General features: G+C 42.0%; 1 protein-coding gene across 8 annotated transcripts in view; it reads left to right on the forward strand.

Annotated features, from left to right (window-relative positions):
* RGS6 (regulator of G protein signaling 6) overlaps window positions 1-23989 on the forward strand; it is a 588674-nt gene that overhangs the window by 253795 nt on the left and 310890 nt on the right. The window contains exon 1 of one of the 8 annotated variants that reach the window (XM_081508921.1): window positions 6975-7110. The exons of the other annotated variants lie outside the window; for them this stretch is intronic. The gene's annotated coding sequence lies outside the window, so the exon portion shown is untranslated. Of the gene's footprint in view, window positions 1-6974; window positions 7111-23989 lie in introns of those variants that run through there. 8 annotated transcript variants of the gene reach the window in all.

Below are 23989 nucleotides of genomic sequence, written 5' to 3' on the forward strand. Positions count from 1 at the left end.
TGAGAGGCTGTGAGAATAATCCAAGTGAAAAGATGAAGGTGACTTGGAACAGGGTGTACTGTAACATACAGTGGAGGTGATAAGAGGTCACATCTTTGTGTGTGTTGAGGGTGGGCTTATTCACAGATGTTGCTGGGCCAGATGTGGGCTATGAAGGAAAGAAATGAGTCAAACTTCACTTATTAGTTCATTTACAAATGTGTACTGATTCCCCCTCAGGGACCAGCCTATGTTCTGTGTGCTTGAATATACTTGTGAACAAAATAGAGATTCCTGCCTTTGTAGAACTTACATTCTAGCAGGGAAAGGAAGGAACAGAGAATAAATGTAAAAGGCAGCACATTATATTGCATGTTTTGAAGATGATGTATGTTCAGTTCAGTAGTCGCTCAGCCGTGTCTGACTCTTTGCGACCCCATGAACCACCACAGCATGCCAGGCGTCCCTGTCCATCACCAACTCCCTGAGTCCACCCAAACCCATGTCCATCGAGTCGGTGATGCCATCTAGCCATCTCATCCTCTGTCGTCCCCTTCTCCTCCTGCCCTCAATCTTTCCCAGCATCAGGGACCTTTCCAATAAGTCACCTCTTTGCATGAGGTGGCCAAAGTATTGGAGTTTCAGCTTCAACATCAGTCCTTCCAATGAACACCCAGGACTGATCTCCTTTAGGAGGGACTGGTTGGATCTCCTTGCAGTCCAAGGGACTCTCAAAAGTCTTCTCCAACACCACAGTTCAAAAGCATCAATTCTTCGGCACTCAGCTTTCTTTATAGTCCAACTCTCACATCCATACATGACCACTGGAAAAACCATAGCCTTGACTAGACGGACCTTTGTTTGCAAAGTAATCTCTCTGCTTTTTAATATGCTGTCTAGGTTGGTCATAACTTTCCTTCCAAGGAGTAAGCATCTTTTAATTTCATGGCTGCAATCACCATCTGCAGTGATTTTGGAGCCCGGAAAAATAAAGTTAGCCACTGTTTCCACTGTTTTCCCATCTATCTGCCATGAAGTGATGGGACTGGATGCCATGATCTTAGTTTTCTGAATGTTGAGCTTTAAGCCAACTTTTTTACTCTCCTCTTTCACTTTCATCAAGAGGCTCTTTAGTTCTTCTTCACTTTCTGCCATAACCGTGGTGTCATCTGCATATCTGAGGTTATTGATATTTCTCCCAGCAATCTTGATTCCAGCTTGTGTTTCTTCCAGCCCAGCATTTCTCATGATGTACTCTGCATATAAGTTAAATAAGCAGGATGACAATATACAGCCTTGACATACTTCTTTCTCAATTTGGAACCAGTCTGTTGTTCCATGTCCAGTTCTAACTGTTGCTTCCTGACCTGCATACAGGTTTCTCAAGAGGCAGGTCAGGTGGTCTGGTGTTCCCATCTCTTTCAGAATTTTCCATAGTTTATTGTGATCCACACAGTCAAAGGCTTTGGCATAGTTAATAAAGCAGAAATAGATGTTTTTCTGGAACTCTCTTGCTTTTTCAATGATCCAGCGGATGTTGGCAGTTTGATCTCTGGTTCCTCTGCCTTTTCTAAAACCAGCTTGAAATCTGGAAGTTCACAGTTCACGTATTGCTGAAGCCTGGCTTGGAGAATGTTATGGTAAAAGGAAAAAATAGAGGAGGGATACTTGGGAAGGGGAAACAGTTGCAATTTTACTAGAGTGGTAAGAGCAGATCTGTTTAAGAAGTCACTGAAGTTTATGGCCTGAGTCGTTAAATGGAGGATGATGCTATTTAAAGAGATGTCTAAAAAGAATAAATAAATAAAACTAGAGGAAGAAGGAGATTGGAGGTTAGTGTGATGAAAATAAGTACAGTGGACTCTCAAACAACATAGGTTTGAATTGTGTGGGTCCACTTATACACAGATTTTTTTCCCAGTAAATACATATTACAATACTACATGATCCATGGTTGTATCTGTAGATGTGAAACCATGGATAGTGAGGGTGGACTGTAAGTCATATGGGACTTTTGGCTGCATGGAGAGTGGAAGACCCTAATCCCTGTGTTGTTCAAGGGTCAACTATAGCTGTTGTTTCTGACTATTGAGCTTGAGTTGCCTCTTAGTGAAGACATTAAGTTGGTGGATATTCAAATCTGAGCCTGAGGGAGAAGTCAGAGCTACAGGTGTAAATTTCAGAGTCACCATAGTCTGGAAGGTTTTTAAAGCCATGGGACCAATAGGACTCTCCTGGTTGTCCAGTGGTTAAAAATCTGCCTTCCAATGCAGGGGATGCAGGTTTGATCCCTGATCGGGGAACTAAGGTCCCACATGCTGAGGGGCAACTCATTAGAAAAGACCCTGATGCTGAAAAAGATTGAATGAAGGCAGGAGGAGAAGGGGACAACGAAGGATGAGATGGTTGGATGGCATCACCAACTTGATGGACATGAGTTAGAGCAATCTCCGGGAGTTGGTGATGGACCAGGAAGACTGGCATGCTGCAGTCCATGGGGTCACAAAGAGTCAGACACGACTGAGCAACTGAACTGAGGGGCAACTAAGCCCGTTTGCTGCAACTATTCAATCCGCGTGCCCCAGAGCCCATGTTCTGCAACAAGAGAAGCCTGTGCACTGCAACTAGAGAAAGCCCGAGTGCCACGAAAGACCTACTGCATCCAAATAAACAAATAAAAAACAAATAAATTAAAAAATAAATAAACACATGGGACCAGAGGAGCTCTCAAAGTGCATGTATGTAGAGACTGAAAAGAGAGTCAAGGGCTAGTGGGTCCTCCAAGGGGAGGAGTGAAAAGAGGAGTTAGCAAAGAAAAGCCTGAAGTAGCAGTTGGGAATGCAGGAGAAAAATGAGGAGTGTACGAAAGAAGAGTGTAAGGGGGAGAGAGCAATCAGCCGTGTTCAAAGCATCAAATAAGGCATGTGAATGGGTCAGAGGAAGGGAACGTGGAGATCTTTTTTATAGGCTACACCGCTTGAGCTGCAAGTGATCAAGTCACCAGCTGCCAGGTTGTTGCCATTGAACTACAGTGCCTAGAGTCACAGAAAGCTATCAGCCCACTGTGTGTCCACCAAAAGACCAGGACGAAGATCCCTCTGTGCTGCCCGGTGTTGATGTGATTGACTTAAGAATGAACACTTCCGCAAGGCAGAGCAGCTGGTGCAGATCATGGAGGCTCTGATTATCATATAGAATATTATGAACTTAATTTTATAGGTGGGGGGGTAATTGAGGTAAGATAGTTAAGCCGAAGACACATCGAAGCCCATTTCATATCGATATTTTGGGGAGCAGAAAGAAAGATGGGTTGACATGGGGAGAGTGACTGGAAAACCTGGTAGGGAGACCTGGTAAGGAAAACTGTTTCAGTTGTTGAGGCGTGAGATGGGGTGGGGATGGTGGCCAGCTGAATCAGAGGAGAAACAGGGAGAAGGCAAAGGGGAGGACATGTCAGAGAGACACTGAGAAGGTAGATTTAGTGGCATTTGGTAAACAATCAGGAGAGGACATGGAGGCAGGAAAGCTGGAAAACAACTCCAGAGTTTCTTTCTTGTGTGACTGGGGTGGGGCATAGATCACACTGTGGATTTTTGCTGGGAGATCAAGGGAAGGAGTTGACGGATTAACCAGTTTATGGATTAATTATTAAGACACAGCAGGGCCCTGGGAGCAACCTTCCTTGCTAATTAGTTAGCTGGTAATTAGGCAGTGGCTGATTAATGCTATTGCCTGCCCCCTGGGGGATGGGAGGAGAGGAGTTGGGCCCCCACCCTCTCCCAGAGTGCTGTGCTGCATGAAAGAAGGGGGACCCAGAGTCCCTGTCATTATAGGATGTCCCCACCTTCCTCCCAGAGACCCAGCTGTGAGGGGCTATGCTTGACACCAGATTTTCTCTTCCCGTAACTCTTCAGATGTTCTCCGCCTAATGGGGAAAAAGCAAGGAAAGAGGGAAATCTGTGTACCACGAAATTCTCATTCTCAGAAGTGATGTTTTGCAAAAACGCCATGGCAACCTTCCTCTTCCACTATTCGGGATTTGATTTTCATGCATCTGTCAAATGCACATCAGAGTTTAATTTTCTGCTTTGGAACTACAACGTGGGTTCTGCTTCCCCCATCCTGCGCTTCTGTCTTCCGGAAAAGTGCCTGCTGTGACACGAAATGGAAGTTTCCCAAGGCTGATGTAGCAGATGAATGCTGACGGTCCAAAAGTAACCCAAAACAGAATTTGGTAAATGCTTTTAAAAATCTATAAATTTCCTAGGGACCCAAGTGACTTTAATTCATGAGGCACAATCTGCCCTCCTGTTGGAACAGTGTGAGAACCAAAGGGGGGATTGTTTAGAATCCCCCCCTCCCCAGCCCCCTAAATTCCAAACATTCTCTGATGATTTAGTTCAAATACTCATGTCTGAGTGCTATTTCAGAGTTCATTAAAAATATCTGTCTCAGGCAGGAGTCCTGCATCTATAAGCTTCTCATCCTGTGATGGACACTTAGCCAGAACACTTTGCAGATGCAAGAAGAAGAGGTCCAGGGGACCAGGGGGCAAAGAGCAGAGAGTGCCAGGGGCAACGATGGGCTAGATGAAGGCTTTATTTATTTTAGTATTTTCAAACATTAAAATGAAGTGCTAAAATTTAGAAATCCATCATTTTTTATTTAAAAACTCCAATAAATCCTCCAAATCCCAAGAAATTGGGGGTGTGGGATTAACAAATGCACACTGTGGTTGTTCTTTAGTCATTGCTTAAAGTGTCTGACTCTGCAACCCCATGGACTGCAGACTGCTGGGCTCTTCTGTCCATGGGATTTCCCAGGCAAGAATACTGGAGTGGGTTGCTATTTCCTTCTCCAGGGGATCTTCCTGACCCAGGGATTGAACCTGCATCTCCTGCATTGGCAAGGGGATTCTTTACCACTGAGTCACTAGGGGAGCACACTATCATATATAAAATAAATAAACAACAATGTTTTACTGTATAGCATAAGGAATCAAATTCAATATCTTGTAATAAGCTGTAATGGAAAAGAAATACAGAAAGAATATAGATATATACATATATGTATAACCAAATCACTTTGCTGTATACCTGAAACTAACACAATATTATAAATCAAATATACTTCAATTAAAACATTTTTTAAAATTTCAAATGATCAGAAGTCATAGCGCATTGAGACCCCAATTTCCATTTGTCAGATGTCAACTAGAGATGAGTTGATATGCTTCAGTACTCAGGGCATGTGTGGTCCCCAAATGTCACACCTCCCACCACACCTTGCTGTCTCCGCAATGCTGAGGAGTCACAGGATTCACTGATGAGTGATGTTCCTCCAGAAGACTTTCTTTTTTAAAAAAATGTATTTATTTGTTTTAATTGGAGGCTAATTACTTTACAACATTGTAGCGATTTTTGCCATACATTGACAGTAACCGAAGAGCTGACTCATTTGAAAAGACCCTGATGCTGGGAAAGATTGAGGGCAGAAGGAGAAGGGGGCATCAGAGGATGAGATGGTTGGATGGCATCACCGACTCAATGGACATGAGTTTGGGTAAACTCCGGGAGTTGGTGATGGACAGGGAGGCCTGGCGTGCTGTGGTTCATGGGGTCACAAAGAGTCGGACATGACTGAGTGACTGAACTGAACTGAACTGACAGGAACCAGCCATGGGTGTACATGTGTCCCCCGTCCTGAAACCCACTACCCATTCCATTCCTCTGGGTTGTCCCAGTGCACCGGCTTTGAGTGGCCTGTTTCATGCATTAAAGTTGGACTGGTGATTTGTTTCACATATGGTAATATACATGTTTCAATACTGTTCTCTCAAATCATCCCACTCTCGCCTTCTCCCACACAGTCCAAAAGTCTGTTCTTTATATTTGTGTCTCTTTGCTGCAGAAGACTTTCTTGATCCTCCAGGTCAGGGTCAATTGCCTACCAGTACTCCTAACGTAGCCAGAGCAATTTCTGTTTGTATATATAATATCATATATATATCATCTATAGTAAAAATACTGTGTAGTAAAACTTACACATATAAAACCTATGTTTTAAAAATTTATAGTTTTTACATATATAAATTTTACTTTTTACTATATTTGTATATATATAATTTATTATTATTTTATTATAATTATTTGCTGATTTATCTCAGTCCCTCCTCACTGTAATTTAGGCTCTGTAAGAGCAAGTATTTTGTTCCATTTGCTATTATACCTGGGTTTTCCAGGTGGCATAGTGGTAAAGAATCTGCTTGCCAATGCAGGAGATGCAAGATTCGTGGGCTTAATCCCTCAATTGGAAAGATCCCTTGGAGTAGGAAATGGCAACCCACTCCAGTATTCTTGCCTGGAAAATTCCATGTACAGAGGGCCTGGAGGGCTACCATCCATGGGGTTGCAAAGAATCGGACGTGACTGAGTACGCAACACACACGCTCTCCAAGATATCTCCAACATCTTGTAAAAGGCCTAGCCTAGAGCAGTTACTCTAATATATAAATTTATAAAACAGGAACTGTAGCCTAAATGATCTCCAAGGTCCATTTTAGTTGTAATGTCCTGTTGCTCCCATGTTTCTCTTCAAATGACCAAGTATCCATGTCGTTCCAACTATGGGACACATTTTGCTTGCCTCTGTGAACACCTAGTTACCAATACTGTGCTTTGGTTCAGTTCCCTTTTTTATAGCTCATAGCAATAGCGACTGTAAGAGATGGAAATGCCTTTGGAGTTCAACCACCTAATTTGCAGGTGGGGAAATGGAGGCTCAGAGAAGAGAAGTGACTTTCTTGAAGTCATGGTTATAACTCAGCTTAGAAAAGAGCTGCTACACAACAGTCCACCTACCTTGTTCTCTAGTCTGGAGGAGCCACTGATCAATGCAGAAGGAAGGAATAAATGCCCAGTGTCACCTGAATGGTGAAAGTAACACATGCTAGAAAGGTTTCAGAATCATCACTAGGTTTAAGGAATTCGGTTTCCATAGCAATAGTTCTCAAACTGGGGTGCTAAAATCCATTCTCAGGGGACTCTGTGTCCTCTCTGCAAGCAGGGATTATGCATACATTCTGATCATCTGCTGCTGAATTTCAGAGTTTTCATTGATTTCCACTAGCAGGTATGAGGCTATCCTGGCCAGTGAGGTGGGGAAAGAAGGGGCATTGATTTGTAAATGACACGTACACACTAAGGGAAAGCCCAGGGGTGGCAGGTTGGTGTTTTGCAGCAGTCAGGGACTGTGGCAGTTAATGACTTTTTTACATCGCAGGTCATGATTTCACTGCAGCAGGACACCATGATCCATTGCATTATTTTATTTTGGTTTCTGAATTGCATAAGAGCCATAAACAAAAGCACTTGCTATTGAATTGTGTTAGTTTTATACATACTTAAGCAACATTGCAATAAAAGTAATCTAAAATGATGCTGAAGGTCCAGGAGATGTTATCTTTCTTTTAAAAGGCGCCTATGCATTATTCAAGGGTGTTGTACACTGACTTCCTTTCACATTTGTATTTAAGTTATGAGAATATATTGGCATGAGCAAGAATTTTTGTGGCATGAGCTCTTTGGCTGTCAGAGCGAATTACTTATAAGGAACTTGGTGTGGGACGTGTGATATGCTCTATCTGCAGTAAATTACTGTTCCTACAGGCAATTCTGCAATCTAGGAGATAATTCTGACTACTGTTTGCTAACTTTGGAACCCAATTCTTTGTAAGATGTCGTGATGTACATGGTCTGGGAAGTGAGAAGGGATCTTCTCTTTAATATGCTGTAAGCTAGAGGTCAGCAAGCTATATAGCCCGATGACCACATTTGACCTGCAGAATGTTTTTGTAAATAAAGTTTTATTGAAACTTAGCCACACCCATTTGCTTACAAATCGCCTGTGACTGCTTTTGCACTGTAATGGCAGAGTTGTGAAATAGAGACCCTGTGGTCTACAAAGCCTAAAATCTTTACTATCTGACAGAGCCCTAGCTTACACCTCCTACATACCGTCATTTCTACGCTGTGCTTTCAGCTCAGGTACATTTCAGTTGTTTGATTCTCCAAAGTGAATTAATTAATCTGTTCTGTTCAAGCAATTAGGAAATTCTAGATGGTTGTTGCTTTGTGTCCGATTCCTTAGTTTCTCTAATGAAGGCATCTTCTCTCCTCTCAGCATTGACTGCTACTTTCTTTAAATTGTTAGGAAACTGAAGGCTGGTGAGATGCTGCTTTAACCTTGGACACCTACCTGGTGGAGCTGGCCTGGGGCTGAGCTGTGGATTAAATGCTTGTGTTTCTGTCTGTCCACCCTCCCTTGCTGAGTCTCCCACCTTCACCCTGACTTTCTCTCACCATCTTTAGATGCAGTGCCCTCAATTCTTTCTTGCCTCTCAGCCATATCAAGGAAGCCTTGGATACCTAACTTTTATCTCCATTTAAATTCATTTAGTTTGTTCACTTCTTAGTTCCTCCAAGGGTATTCACACTTAAAGCTTTTTATTCCAACTAAGGAATAAGAAGCTTTCGCCTCTGTGGAAGATTTGACCAAGTTAGAGGTGTTGAGGAAGTTTGGGAGGACGAGGGCAGCACCAAGGAGAGTGGTGGGGACAGAGATTTTCCTGCAAATGGCCAAACCCCCCTTGGTGGCAATGGTTCGATGCATTGAAATTTGAATTTGCTGTGAGGATCAGAGTCTATGTCTCCCTCACCCCCAAATCTTCAGGGGGATCTCAGACTTTAAAAATAAATTCTTTCAATGTGGTTGACTTATTTGTGGAACCACCCAAGACTGACACAAAAAGCAAAAGATTCAAATGCTATTGGGGACATTTGACTGGAGATGACTTCCTTAGTAGTCATGCCTCGGGGCATCATCAAAGATTTAGTAGAGTATTATAGGATTTAGGGACATTTCCTAAAAGAAGCTATCTACTGCTGAATATACTTTGCTAGAGAAATTAAAAGAAATCATTGTTGTGAGTAACCAAAATAAAGGGACACTGGAGATTTCATAGCCAACTAAGGCCATTCCTGATCATGCCAACATGACCTATCCTCTGAAGATCAAGTCGGCCATGGTGAGCTTTAGCAGAGCAATGGTGCCTCAGGGAGCCAGCAACTGAAAAGCAAAGGCTGGTGGCCACTGAGGTGCTTATTTGATTCTGTGGTTTTTCAATATGTAGAGATAATAATCCTGTCATGTCTTTATGTCCACTTGGTGTTCTTACCATAGCAATTATCTCCAGACATGTCAGGGGTTGAACCCAAGTCTCCCGCAATGCAGGTAGATTCTTTATTGACTGAGCCACCAGGGAAGCCCAAACATGTCAGAATTGTTACCAGTTAATTGCTTATTCTGGAAACTAATAATTTGTCACATATGTCCCTGAGAGTTTCTTCAACTAACATTTACTGAGCACCTACTCTATACCAAAAGAACTGGCACAGTTGTGAATAAAGTTTTCCTGTCTTTGAGGAGCTCACGATCCAATAAAAGTGACAGATCTGTGAAAAATTGCAGTCTAGACTAGCAACATTAAGAAAATTCCCCTTAATGGTGTGTTCCTTTCATTTCTTTTACATGGAATTTGATTTTTTTTTTTTTTTGCCTTTCATTCTTCATTGGGGTTTTGGGGTAGTTTAGTTGATTTACAATGTTGTGTTAGTTTCAAGTGTACAGCAAAGCTATTCACACACATATACATGTTCTTTTTCAGATTCTTTTCCCTTATAGATTATTACAGAATAGTGAACATAGCTTCCAGTGCTATACAGTAGGTCCATGCTAGTTATCTATTTTATATATAGCAGTGTGTATATGTTCATTTCAAGCTCCTAATTTATCCCTCCTTATCACTTTCCCCCCTGGTAACCACAAGTTTGTTTTCTATGTCTATGGGTCTATTTCTGTTTCATATATAAGTTCATTTACATCATCCTTTTATTTTAGATTTCACATATAAGCAACATGATACTTGTTTTTGTCTGGCTTATTAAACTTTAGCATGATAATTTCTAGGTCCATCCATGTTGCTGCAAACAGCATTATTTTATTCTTTTCTATGGCTGAGCGGTATTCCATTGTATTTACATATACCACATCTTCTTTGTCCATTCTTCTGTTGGTGGACATTTAGGTTGTTTCCATGTCTCAACGATGGCAAATAGCGCTGCAGTGAACATTGGGATGCACGTATCTTTGTGAATTTGACTTTTTAAATTCAACTGCAGTCATCTGAAGCCTAAGCTGTTTAGCTTTCTAGAAAACATTCCGAGTGAATCTATAAGAATTTTAATTAAAGAAGTGAATTTGAATATGTTCAAATTGTGGCTCATAGAATAACAACTTTTCTGCTAGGTATCCTCACCATTCTCACATGCCAAATAAATTTGAGGAGGTAGAATAAAAGAGTCGAGACCAGAGGTTGGCAAACTACAGTCTGAGGGCCTTGTTCCTCCTGCTGCCTATTTTGATGAATAAAGTTCAGTTGAAACACAGACATGTCCATTCATTTAGGCAGTATCTGTTGTCTATAACTGCTTTCAAGCTACAACGACTGAGTGAAGAGTTTGAATTGATATAGTCTGTGGCCAGTAAAACCTAAAATAATTCCTATCTTGACCTTCACAGACAAAGTTTGTCAACCCCTGGTCTAGACTACACTAGACACCCATGTAAAGTACAGTGCAAAAATATTCTGCATTTCTGACGTAAAACAACTTCAGAACTAGTACACTTTTACATTTTAACATCGATTCGAAGTCTAGACAGATTTGGGTTTAAATTGAAATCAAATATCCACTTCTTCTATGATAAGTATTCACATGGGAAGTGTTTAGCACTCATGTACTCTAAGTTTCTCTTGTTTTGATGTGTCTATTTATACAAATTAAGGACTGCTAAATGCATTTAGGAAGCAAGTCATCTTCACAAACCAGAGAGTAATAGTAGTCAAATCATTGGTGCTGAGGAGAGAAGAAAAAAGACTGAGCATTACTCCTACTGCACAGTTAGAGGAAGGGCTGAAATAGTCAGCTGAGGGCGCAAAATCTCATTGGAAGAGATGGGTTCAGAGTAAGAGTACATGTACCATCTTCCAGTGAAGCTTCCCCTGTCTTCCAGACTCCCCGCTGGGCCTGCAAAAAGTTCGTCCCGTAAGAAGACCTCTCCCTGGATCTGAGAAGCTCAGCCATTCCACAGGCCTTTCTTTCAGGGACCTAGGGGAGAACTTATAAAATGGTCTGTGCCCTGTGTTTCACAGAACAGTTTTAAACAATCAGTTCTCCTAATTTTATAGCCAAACTCAGTATCAGCAAGGTCACTTCCTCTCCCAGGAGAAGCAGCAAGGCGAGTGCCCAGATGTCCCTGCACAGTGACTTTGCCTCTAGCTTTGCTAAAGGCTGGAAATGCATGTCTCCACAGGGACTGGAGATACAGTCCCCTGGGAGGAAGGAAAGAAGGGGAGAAGGAAAGTGTTAACCAGGGGAGTAGATGAAAGCATGTACAGTTGAGATTGCCCACCTCTGCTGTAATGGCAAGTTGGTCTCCTCATAGGAAGCCAGAGATTATGCAGAAGGGGTCCTGTTTGTTTAGGAAAAAATAGGCTATTGATACATCACTGTGTGTATTGCTCCTAGCATGGTGTATACCTGGTACATAGCACAAATATATATTTGAGTGAATGAATCAATTAATGAATGAATGAAGACCTTAGACTCTGAGGACAGGCAAAACAGGATCTAAATCGCAGTGTTGCCAGTTAGTAGCTATCAGTTATCAACTGCTGTGTAACAAATTACCCCCAAATTTACCAATATAAGTTCTTATCTCACAGCCTACACTGGACAATGCTTATTAGCTCATATGTTTCCATCATATCACCTCTGGGAATTGGTCCATCCCTTCCCTAAGTTGCTCATGTTTCTGTGCATAAGCAGTTGGGGCAGGAGTCCACAGAGTACCTCCAGTGCAGGGTCTTCCCCAGGCCACGGCCATCTCATGGCTCAGCTGGAGGAGGACCCATTCCCAACCTTACCCGTGTGACTGTTGGCAGGCCTCATATCCTCGATGGCTGCGGCCAGCAACATCAATCCCTTGCCACCTGGCCTTTCCAAAGGGCTGCTTACAACATGGCAGCTGACTTTCCCCAGAGAGTGGAATCACAGAGAGAGTCCCAAGATGAAGCTACCGTGTTTCTTTTGTTTTTTGAACTTCTAAAAATTGTGGATATGTATATTTATAACTGTAAGTGTATGATTCAGTGGCATTAAGTACATTCACAGCCACTACCATTATCCATATTCAAAACTTTATCAGCCTAGTAAAAGCTCAAAGCTCTAAGGTCTTTACCACCTCATCTCAAAAGTGACACACCATCACATCTAATCTGCTCCTGGGAAACGAGTCACTAAATCCAGCCCACACTCATGGGAAGAAGATTACACAGAGTGAGAACACCCAGAAAGTGGGTGTCCTTGATGACCATCCTAGAGGCTTTGTGATCCTAGACTTAACCTCACTAAGCCTCAGTTCCATCCTTTGTAAATCAAGCATGATATCTGTATCGTAGAACTATGCTCATATCAATAACCTCAGATATGCAGATGACACCACCCTTATGGCAGAAAGTGAAGAAGAACTAAAGAGCCTCTTGGTGAAAGTGAAAGAGGAGAGTGAAAAAGTTGGCTTAAAACTCAACATTCAGAAAACTAAGATCATGGCATCTGGTCCCATCACTTCATGGCATATACATGGGGAAACAGTGTCAGACTATTTTTCTGGGGTCCAAAATCACTGCAGATGGTGATTGCAGCCATGAAATTAAAAGACGCTTACTCCTTGGAAGGAAAGTTATGACCAACCTAGACAGCATATTAAAAAGCAGAGACATTACTTTGCCAACAAAGATCCATCTAGTCAAGGCTATGGTTTTTCCAGTGGTCATGTATGGATGTGAGATTTGGACTATAAAGAAAGCTGAGTGCTGAAGAATTGATGCTTTTGAACTGTGGTGTTGGAGAAGACTTTTGAGAGTCCCTTGGACTGCAAGGAGATCCAACTAGTCCATCCTAAAGGAGATCAGTCCTGGGTGTTCATTGGAAGGACTGATGTTGAAGCTGAAACTCCAATACTTTGGCCACCTCATGCGAAGAGCTGACTCATTTGAAAAGACCCTGATGCTGGGAAAGATTGAGGGCAGGAAGAGAAGGGGACGACAGAGGATGAGATGGCTGGATGGCATCACTGACTCAATGGACATGGGTTTGGGTGGACTCAGGGAGTTGGTGATGGACAGGGAGGCCTGGCGTGCTGTGATTCATGGGGTCACAAAGAGTCGGACATGACTGAGTTACTGAACTGAACTGAATGCTCATATCCAAGGGAAAAACCACCACACTTTCTGCATGTTAGCATGAGATAAAATGCATGTCCTTCAACCATGATATTTGACCACCTTGAACTGTGTCTTTCTGCACAGCCTTTTATGTTCTCTATGATGATTCAGTAACTGTCACATCTTCAGACCCTTAACAGCATGAGAAGAACCCTGGCAATACAGGCAGCAGTCTCTAAATATTCATAGTATAATCTTTAGGCAAAGCCAAGCTTCCTCTGAAGAAGCCTATGCTGGACAATACTGAGTTTATATGTTCCCATTGTATTACCTCTGGGAATTGGTTCACCCCATCCCTCAGTTGCTCATGTTCACCACCACGATGGTCTCCTTGTTCCATTATGGTTTACTCTCTTTCTTCCATGCAAATTCCCAAATATCCCTTTAATGCATCTCCTCTCTTTCCTGATGAGCTGTCCTGTGCAGTGAATAAGAAGCAGTCAGTACCTCTTCAACTCTATATGTGGGATTATGCAGTGAGCAAGCAGGCTGCTTTTAAAACTATCCTTTAAATTTTTCCAGAATGGCATCATATATTTCCATTTTTGCCCCCTCTCAAGGTTGACCCTAAACAGGTCAGGGGTTCATTTCAAACACCAGTTTACAGGTGAGTTCTGGGTTTACCATGCATTCAGCTGTGTCTTTATGCATCTTCTGTAGTTCTTTAAGGGACTATCAATTTCAATCCAAAGTTAATCAGCTGTGTATCAATTCCATTGTACTTTTAAGCCAAAGAAGTAAATTAATATTCTGTACCAAGTTCTCCAATGATAAGTATTTTGGGAAGACTATTCAAAACATTTGAAATTAAAATAGTTGACTGGCTAATGCTCAAAACCCAAAAATAATTACTGAGCAGTGTTTTCCAAAGTGTGGGCTATGGAATGAAATGTTATTTGTTTGCCCACTGACCAAAATTAAATTGATAATCTCTAAAGTGGATGAGAATATAGTGAAACAGTCATAAATGGTTTGCTGCTGGGAGTATAAATTGGACTTGTCCGTAGGGAGACAAGTTGGCAGCTTCTATCGGAATTGAAAATGTATGTGTCCTTTGACCCAGAAGTTCAACTTTTGGAAATTAATCTTAAATCATCCTTGGCTTAGTCCCTCAGTCATGTCTGGGAGAAGGCAATGGCACCCCATTCCAGTACTCTTGCCTGGAAAATCCCATGGACGGAGGAGTCTGGTAGGCTGCAGTCCATGGGGTCGCTAAGAGTTGGACATGACTGAGCGACTTCACTTTCACTTTTCACTTTCAGGCATTGGAGAAGGAAATGGCAACCCACTCCAGTGTTCTTGTCTGGAGAATCCCAGGGACGGGGGAGCCTGGTGGACTGCCGTCTGTGGGGTCACACAGAGTCAGACATGACTGAATCGACTTAGCAGCAGCAACAGCAGCATGTCTAACTTTTTGTGACCCCATGGACTGTAGCCCACCAGGCTCCTCTGTCCATGGGATTCTCCAGGCAAGAATACTGGGGGGGGTTGCCATGCCCTCCTCCAGGGGATCTTCCCAACCCAGGGATCGACCCAGGTCTCCCACATTGCAGGCAGATTCTTTACCATCTGAGCCACCAGGAAACCCCGTATGTTTCCAAACTGGGGTCTCCTGCATTGCAGATTCTTTATCAACTGAACTATGAGGGAAGACCTTGAATCATCCTTGCATATATACAAAAGGGCACATAGTCAAGGAGTTTCACTGCTCTATTGTTTGCAGTAGTAAAAAATCAGAAACAACTCAAATGTTCATCAGTAATAGACCAGGTAAATCCATTACAGTGTGCCTCTATTTTGGAGTACCATGGAGCTGTCAAAATAATGAAGCAGATTTATGTTCCTGCACTATGAAACATAGACATAATAGTCTGTTACCTGGATGAAGTAAGTCATAGAGAAGTATCTCAGTATGATCCCTTCTGTAGGAAATTTTATGTATATATGAATGTGATATATGAAATCACACATGATATGTACATATATGTATACACACACACACACAAATACCCATCTAGATTTGTATGAAAGGATACACAGCAAAATGTTAATAGTAATTATTCTTCTCTTGGGAAAGGAATAGAATTTTCTAGAGGATGGGAATGTTGCTTCCCACTCTACTGTATATACTTGCATATAGTTTAAATTTTTTCCGATTAGCATAAATTGCTTTTGTAATGTTCATTTTATTGTTAGTTGCTCAGTTGTGTCTGACTTTTTGTGACCGCATGGACTGCAGCATGCCAGACTTCCCTCTCCTTCACTATCTCCTGACGTTTTCTCAAACTCATATCCATTGAGTCAATGATGCCATCCAACCATCTCATCCTCTGTTGCTCCCTTTTCCTCCTCCCTCAATCTTTCCCAGCATCAGGGTCTTTTCTTTCATAACACAATTTTAAAATTACCTTTCAAACTTAATTATAGAAGTAACATATATTTATTTTTAAACAAAGAAGAATTATAGTTACCATTAATCTTCCATATCTTTTTCTGCACATGTACTTACTGTTTCTTAAAAATGTAATTATTTTACATAGACTGTTTTGTAATCTACTTATTTGAATTTAAAATATGAAATAAACATGACTGTTCCCTAAAATATTATATAATCAACATATTTATGTGTCAGTAGATATTAAATTATAGTATGTCTAATGGTTATAATATTATGATTTTTAGGTACATGAGATTGTTGGCAACTAGGAATTCAAAATGCTGCAAGATAAACTTTTAATGCAGAGCCTTTTACCTGGTTCCTTGCATTCAGGCTTGTCTGTCCCTATGTCCATATTGCCCATCAGTCAGTTCAGTTCAGTCACTCAGTCATGTCCCACTCTTTGCAACCCCATGAATCACAGCACGCCAGGCCTCCCTGTCCATCACCAACTCTTGGAGTCCACCCAAACTCATGTCCATCGAGTCAGTGATGCCATCCAGCCATCTCATCCTCTGTCGTCCCCTTCTCCTCCTGCACCCAATCCTTCCCAGCATTAGGGTCTTTTCCAATAAGTCAACTCCTCACATGAGATGGCCAAAGTATTGGAGTTTCAGCTTCAACATCAGTCCTTCCAATGAACACCCAGGACTGATCTCCTTTAGGATGGACTAGTTGGATCTCCTTGCAGTCCAAGGGACTCTCAAAAGTCTTCTCCAACACCACAGTTCAAAAGCATCAATTCTCCAACGCTCAGCTTTCTTCACAGTCCAACTCTCACATCCATACATGACTACTGGAAAAACCATAGCCTTGACTAGACGGATCTTTGTTGGCAAAGTAATGTCTCTGCTTTTTAATACACTGTCTAGGTTGGTCATAACTTTCCTTCCAAGGAGTAAGCGTCTTTTAATTTCATGGCTGCAATCACCATCTGCAGTGATTTGGGAGCCCCCCCAAAATAAAGTCAGACACTGTTTCCACTGTTTCCCCATGTATATGCCATGAAGTGATGGGACCAGATGCCATGATCTTAGTTTTCTGAATGTTGAGTTTTAAGCCAACTTTTTCACTCTCCTCTTTCACTTTCATCAAGAGGCTTTTTAGTTCCTCTTTACTTTCTGCCATAAGGGTGGTGTCATCTGCATATCTGAGGTTATTGATATTTCTCCCGGCAGTCTTGATTCTGGCTTGTGTTTCTTCCAGCCCAGCGTTTCTCATGATGTACTCTGCATATAAGTTAAATAAGCAGGGTGACAATATACAGCCTTGACGTACTCCTCTTCCTATTTGGAACCAGTCTGTTGTTCCATGTCGGGTTCTAACTGTTGCTTCCTGACCTGCATACAGGTTTCTCAAGAGGCAGGTAAAGGGGCCTGGTATTCCCATCTCTTTCAGAATTTTCCACAGTTTATTATGATACACACAGTCAAAGGCTTTGGCTTAGTCAATAAAGCAGAAATAGATGTTTTTCTGGAACTCTCTTGCTTTTTCGATGATCCAGTAGATGTTGGCAATTTGATCTCTGGTTCCTCTGCCTTTTCTAAAACCAGCTTGAACATCTGGAAGTTCACGGCTCACGTATTGCTGAAGTCTGGCTTGGAGAATTTTGAGCATTACTTTACTAGAGTGTGAGATGAGTGCAATTGTACAGTAGTTTGAGCATTCTTTGGCATTGCCTTTCTTTGGGATTGGGATGAAAACTGACCTTTTCCAGTCCTGTGGCCACTGCTGAGTTTTCCAAATTTGCTGGCTCTGTCAGTGTCTTGAATAAAATCTTCCATGGCCACCCATTGCCCTCAAGATGCAATGTATGGACTACGTACATAGACCCTGTATGGACCTCAGGGTCTCTCATTTTAAGGCTCATGTTTATCCTCCAGCCCATCTTCGGTCAATACCTTTACCTCCAAGTCCTGTCAGCCTCCTGCCTCACCCTGATTTAACTCTCATGCCTCCATTGTTGATTCAGCCACTTCTCTGATTCCCTCAGCATCCTGGACTTTCCGTTGGTCCTGGACATCTCTTTTGCTTTTGCCTCCCAACACTTCCTCTGCCTTTTCCTGACAAAACAGTTCATCATGTGTGGAGACCTGGAGTTATTAAGGTTATTAACCAATCTGTGCTTCAAGCTCATCATCTATTGATGGGATAAAAACAGTGTCAGCCTCCTTGGGTCATTAATTAGAGGAAGCAGATGAATACCTCTCAGCAGCTCGGATGTGCCAGACACATGGTAAAGTCTCACTGTGTGTGGCTGCAGGTGTTGGTATTGGAATCACCCCTCTTGTACTCGGTCAGTCTGGTTTGGTTGTAAATGGTTCCACCTTCTGCCCTAGAGGTAGATTCCTGATTAGCTGAAGAGATCAAGTAATCTCTTCCTCCTAGATTGTGTAATTGATACGAAGAGGACACAAAACCCAAGTTGAGCCATTAGGAGTCATTATGAAAACTTTTAAGTTTTGAAGGAGAGAACCTCTTTTTTTTTCTCTCTCTCTAGGCTTGAGCATATTGTAATGAAAGTGAAAGTCAGTTATCTTTGTGACCCCATGGACTATACAGTCCATGGAATTCTCCAGGCCAGAATACTAGAGTAGGTAGTCTTTCCCTTCTCCAGGGGATCTTCCCAACCCAGGGATTGAACCCAGGTCTCCCGCATTGCAGGTGGATTCTTTACCAGCCGAGCCACAAGGGAAGCCCTTATGCATGTTGTATGCCAAGCTTATTGCTGCTGCATGGAACCAGCACAGAAGTAAGCAGAGCAGAGCTAAGAGAAAGCACTAGTACACTGTGTGGGGCCCTTGCATGAAACCATTGCTGACCAGCTCTTCCCTCAACTCTCCAGTCATCTGAGCCAAAATATTCCTTGTTTGCTTAAACCACTTAGGGCTGGATTTTCTGTCCCTTGTGACCTAGAGTTCCAGGACATGTATCCCATGTCTAACCAATGTCATATCTCAGTATAATACTCTGTCTACTGGTCTTTCTTTCTTGCTAGATTTTAAGCTCTGTGAGGAAAGAGCCTGAGTCATGTTCAACTTTGTGTCTCCAGCCCCGAGTGCAGTGCTTGAGAATATTAGAGGTTAAGCATTTGTTAAGTGAATAAAATACCCCAGAGTCTACCTTGAGTGTTTCAACAGAAACTTTTCAGTGCTGCTGGCTTATCCAGGCTTAAAATTCTGCTGATTGACATAATAGGATGGGAGGAGAGAATTAACACTATTGAATGCCTAATTAGGAGCCAGGTAACATATACAATGGGCTTCCCAGATGGCACAGTGCTGAAGAATCCATCTGCCCTCCTGCAAGAGATGTGGATTCAGTCTCTGGGGTGCAAGAGATGTTGGTTCAGTCCCTGGGTCAGGAAGATTCTCCTGGGATAGAAAATGGCAACTCACTCCAGTATTCTTGTTTGGGAAATCCCGAGGACATAGAAGCCTGGCAGGTGTCAGTCCATGGGGTTGCAAAGAGTCAGACTTGACTGACTAGGTACACACACACAACATACATAATACATTCCATTGTGTCATTTAATCAAGAAGACTAATTTCTCTTTCTCCTTATCTACTTTCCCATTATAGGGGAGTGATTTTGTCTATCAGTGAAATAATGTGAAATAATGAAGTAATCATTTGCAAATCAGTGATTTTATCTGTTAATGAAATAACAAAATATGAGCTATCTTCAGGCATCTAATAAAAATGAAAAGCAAATTAAAAGCACACAAGTTCTATTATTTAAAAGGAAGCGATCATTTGAGTCTTTGGAGTTCAAGATGCTAGATTTTATAAACTATTACTATTGTTTTTGAAAGGAATGATTTCATTAACATATGCCATTTTAATTGCAAAGCATTTATTTCAAAATCCCCTAAGAAACAGAAGGTGAAGTGCTTGTACTTAATTAAGGGAAGTGATGTGGTTGTCTATGTTTAGACCAATTAGAAGGTCATAGGAACCCTCTGACCTCTCCATGTTGCCAGTTTATTGTCCCTTAATTGGTGACATTCAGTTTGGGGACAGTTGACCAAGACAGAAACACTGAAGAGCCTCAGTCCAAAAGGTTTTCTGTGCTGACTTTGTCCCTGGTTTCTCTTGCTCAGAGAGCATTACAGTAAGAATTGTAATGCTTGTCTTCTATCTGTGTGCAGTTTATAGTTTTTCAGAGAATAAGAATGAAGATTTCGGTACAGCCCATCTCTTTTTTGTGTAATTACTCTTTATAAGGCAATCTATAGAAATATATTGACTGAGTAAAAACAGTTATTAATCATGGAGTTATCTGCATAATGGTACTTAAGAATTATTGAAATCGATTACTGCTATGTTTATTCAGTAAATATTTAAAGAGCATCCCTCTATGGACCAAACTTTGTTGAATACAGAGATACCTGGATATGGTAGATTGCTTGCCTGCAAGGAGTGATAATCGAGTTGAGTTGTTCTTGAATTGCCTTTTTCCTTTATAGTGGGAACTTTGATGGATGGACAAATTCATCCAAAAAGAATGTTGAAGTAGTTCGTCTGCACATATCAGTGGATTAAGGATTAATATTTAGTGAGAGCCACAGGCAGCCTGAGGGCTTCCCAGGTGGTTCAGTGGTAAAGAATCCACCTACCAAGCAGGAGACTGGGGTTCAATCACTGGGTTGGGAAGATCCCTTGGAGAAGGAAATGGCAACCCACTCCAGTATTCTTGCCTGGGAAATCCCATGGACTGAGGAGCCCTGCAGGCTACAGTCCATGGGGTTGCGAAGAGTCGGACACAACTGGGCAACTGAACAACAACAGGGAAGGACTTGGTAGCATATTATGAGTATTTTTAGGTGGAGAATCTTCAAGGGAAAAATAAGTTTTACATCAATTGAAAGACAGAAGAGTTTTCATTTTGAGTCACTTCAGTTCTTATAAACTGAAGTTATTTTGTCATTTCTGGTCTTTGTCATGATAACAGATTCAATCTTATTTAAACTATGTCAGTGAGGATATTCCTGGGTGGGGTGGGAAGCACTTTCGCATCATTGCATCCTATAATCTGGAAAATGAGATGCACGTTAGTGGTAGAATGCCCTTTTAGGACTGATCTACTTGATCTTCTGATTTTTCCTTTCTCTATCCTTTTCATCATAAATTCCCAGGTGCTCCATTTCAGAACTCTTCTAACACTACTGATGGTCCTTCTCTTCTGTCCATTCCTCGTTTATCTTTTAATTTTTCCCCATCTTACAAAGTGATAGCTCCCAAACACTTGTTAAGTGAGCAATAAAGTATAACAAGCCTTTATTTGTACGTACTGATGTTTTCAATCAACATACTTAATAACAAAGTAGCAATAGAAAATGAAAAGTGTCAGATTTTGTTGAAAATCCAAACCCTGTCTTTTACCCTTTGCTTCCAAATATGGGAGAGCCTGAATTCCTAAGAAAATTATAAACATATCAAAGAAATGGAGGCAAATATATGTGAACAGAGAAGGACACTGTCACTAATCTTGGCTGCAGCCTGGAGTTACTTGAAAGTATATCAGGAAACAAACCTTGAGGATTTCCAAAGTCCTGAAAGAAAAACCTGGGTATTAAGGTGTCATAGACGCCAAGGATAGTGTTTCAAGGAGGAGGAAGCAGTCTAAATGTCAAAAGGCTACTAAAATATCAAGTGTATAGAGAACTGAAAAGTACAGTTTGGATTTAGAGACTTGGAGTTATTAGTGACCTCTACAGAGTTGTTTTGGGGAAGTTGTGAGGCTTGAAGTCAAATTGGTAACCCAAGGAGTAAGTGGAAGATAAGGAAGCTGATGTATAGATATGGGTGCTTCCTTCAAATTAGCTGTAAAGAGGGTAATAGGATGGTAGCTGGAGGAATGTAGGGACTTGAGGACCAGTAAATGCTTTATTTTATCTGGGAGATGCTTGAACAGGTTAAAAGCTGATGGGAAGGATTCAGTCGGAAGGCGGAGATTGAACTGAAAGCCCTGAAGAGACGATATAATAGACGATGTTAAGTTCCTGAGATCCACAATGACCCCAAACCCAAGCATCATCTTAGAATAGACCTGAGGTTCAAGGTTCACCTGGGAAAGAGTCTACTTTCAGATGGCCTCTGAGTTTAGGACTGAGGTTCACCAGCCTGTCCTGAAGTGTGGAAGGAAGAAGAGAGCCAAGTTACCATTGGCTTCTCCTCTGACTCTAAGGAATGCAGTTCATGTTCAGTATTACGTCAAGCTTTGGAAACTAAGGAAAGGAGTGGGTAGTGAGGATGCATAAAGATTAAAATAAAAAAACTAGACATGGCCAATAAATTCATCACAGGTCAGTCTAGCTTTGCCATAACCTGAGAAAGTTTGGTTAAACAGCTCAGTTTTATCTCGCTTTGGACTTGCGAATATTGAAAACTGTCACTGAAGAAACCAGTGTGGAATCAACACATTAGTTGGGGAAGAATGGCTAGAGCCACAGCCCTATTGCCTGGGAAAGTGAAAGTCGCTCAGTCGCGTCCGACTTTCTGCGATCCCATGGACTATACAGTCCATGGAATTCTCCAGGCCAGAATAATGGAGTGAGTAGCCTTTCCCTTCTCCAGGGAATCTTCCCAACCCAGGGATCAAACCCAGGTTTCCCATGTTGCAGGCAGATTCTTTACCAGCTGAGCCACAAGGGAAGCCTGGGAAAGGCCAGAAATAAAACCATTGAAGTAGCTGTGACCAAAGAGCAGTGTCTTCCTAACACCTGCATTGTACATCACTCCTTTGCTGTCCATTCTGAGGGCTCACCATCCAGAGTTCTAAGCCTGAATCACCCGGCAGTGCTTCGGGGATGTGGCAATGCTAATTATGCTAAACACACATGATTAGCTGTCTAATCTTATATTGATAGCTTAACCTAATCAAAGACTCACTTCAGCCAAGCTGACCTTGCTGATTGCCCGTGTTGGCGGCCAACAATTTCATCAGAGAGGAGGGTAATACGGAAACGGGAGGCAGATTGTATTATGATTTATGTGGGGCCATGAGGGTAGTGTTTGTATCAGCAGGAGCTGTGAATAGGTGCTGTGGGTAGCTGGATATGGCAGAGATTTTTCAAAAATTGGCAGGCATGTTGCTTTTGGAAATTTTCCAGTGAAACAGAGATTTAATAGTTTTTTTCTTTCTTTTTTTTTTTTTCTTACAGTTTGCTTTCTGTGACATCTCTCTCCTTTACGCTTAATCCATGTTTGTTTCCCAGGATGTGTTTGTCACTGTTCTGAGTTTGGGAAGATGAAAGAAAAAACCCAAATTAGTACGTGCCATCCAGAAGTGATTCTCTAGTTTTTTTTTTTTTTTTCTGTTGGACACAAACCCACAAAATAGTCCCTTTTGTAGACGAATACAAGAGTAAAAGAATTCAAGTTCCCTGATGGGGGGGGACAGGTTAAATTCCAGTGGATATCTGTTGGTACCCTGTAGATCAAGAGAGAGACGAGAGCATCTTCCCTGCCCATTTACATCATTTTCTGAACAGAGAGAAAACATCCAAAGGCAGGACCATACTCAGATCCTTGACTATTTATCCCCTTTGAAAGCCCCTCCTGTCAGGTCTGTAAACTGATTGGATTCCATTGTCTAGGTAAAGGAGTATAGAGGGAAGGGTGGGGAGGAACCAAAGCTGGTAAGACCAGCATTCCCCTGGGTTATTTTATAGTTGCTAACCCAGGGAGCTTAACTCTTAGGAGTTAGGCCTGTGGTTATGTGGTTTCTTCTTGGGGGAAAATAGTCTTACCAGCATCTTTGGGCTGCTTTCCCAATTGTTATCACTACTCCAGTGTATTACCCTTCAGAAGCTCCAGGCTTTCTATGACGGCCTCTTTGATGTCCTGCAGTGGGTCAAGTTAAGTTCAGTTCAGTCGCTCAGTCATGTCCAACTCTTTGCGACCCCATGAATCACAGCACGCCAGGCTTCCCTGTCCATCACTGACTCCCAGGTCTACCCAAACCCATGCCCATCGAGTCGGTGATGCCATCCAACCATCTCATCCTCTATCGTCCCCTTCTCCTTCTGCCCTCAATCTTTCCCAGCACTGGGGTCTTTTCCAGTGAGTCAGCTCTTCACATCCAGTGGCCAAAGTATTGTACAAACCAGAGTTTCAGCTTCAGCATCAGTCCTTCCAGTGAACACCCAGGACTGATCTCCTTTAGGA

Source organism: Giraffa tippelskirchi, chromosome 7, assembly GCF_054371585.1.
Source record: "Giraffa tippelskirchi isolate mGirTip1 chromosome 7, T2T-mGirTip1v1.2.pri, whole genome shotgun sequence".
In the NCBI taxonomy this organism is placed as follows: domain Eukaryota; kingdom Metazoa; phylum Chordata; class Mammalia; order Artiodactyla; family Giraffidae; genus Giraffa; species Giraffa tippelskirchi.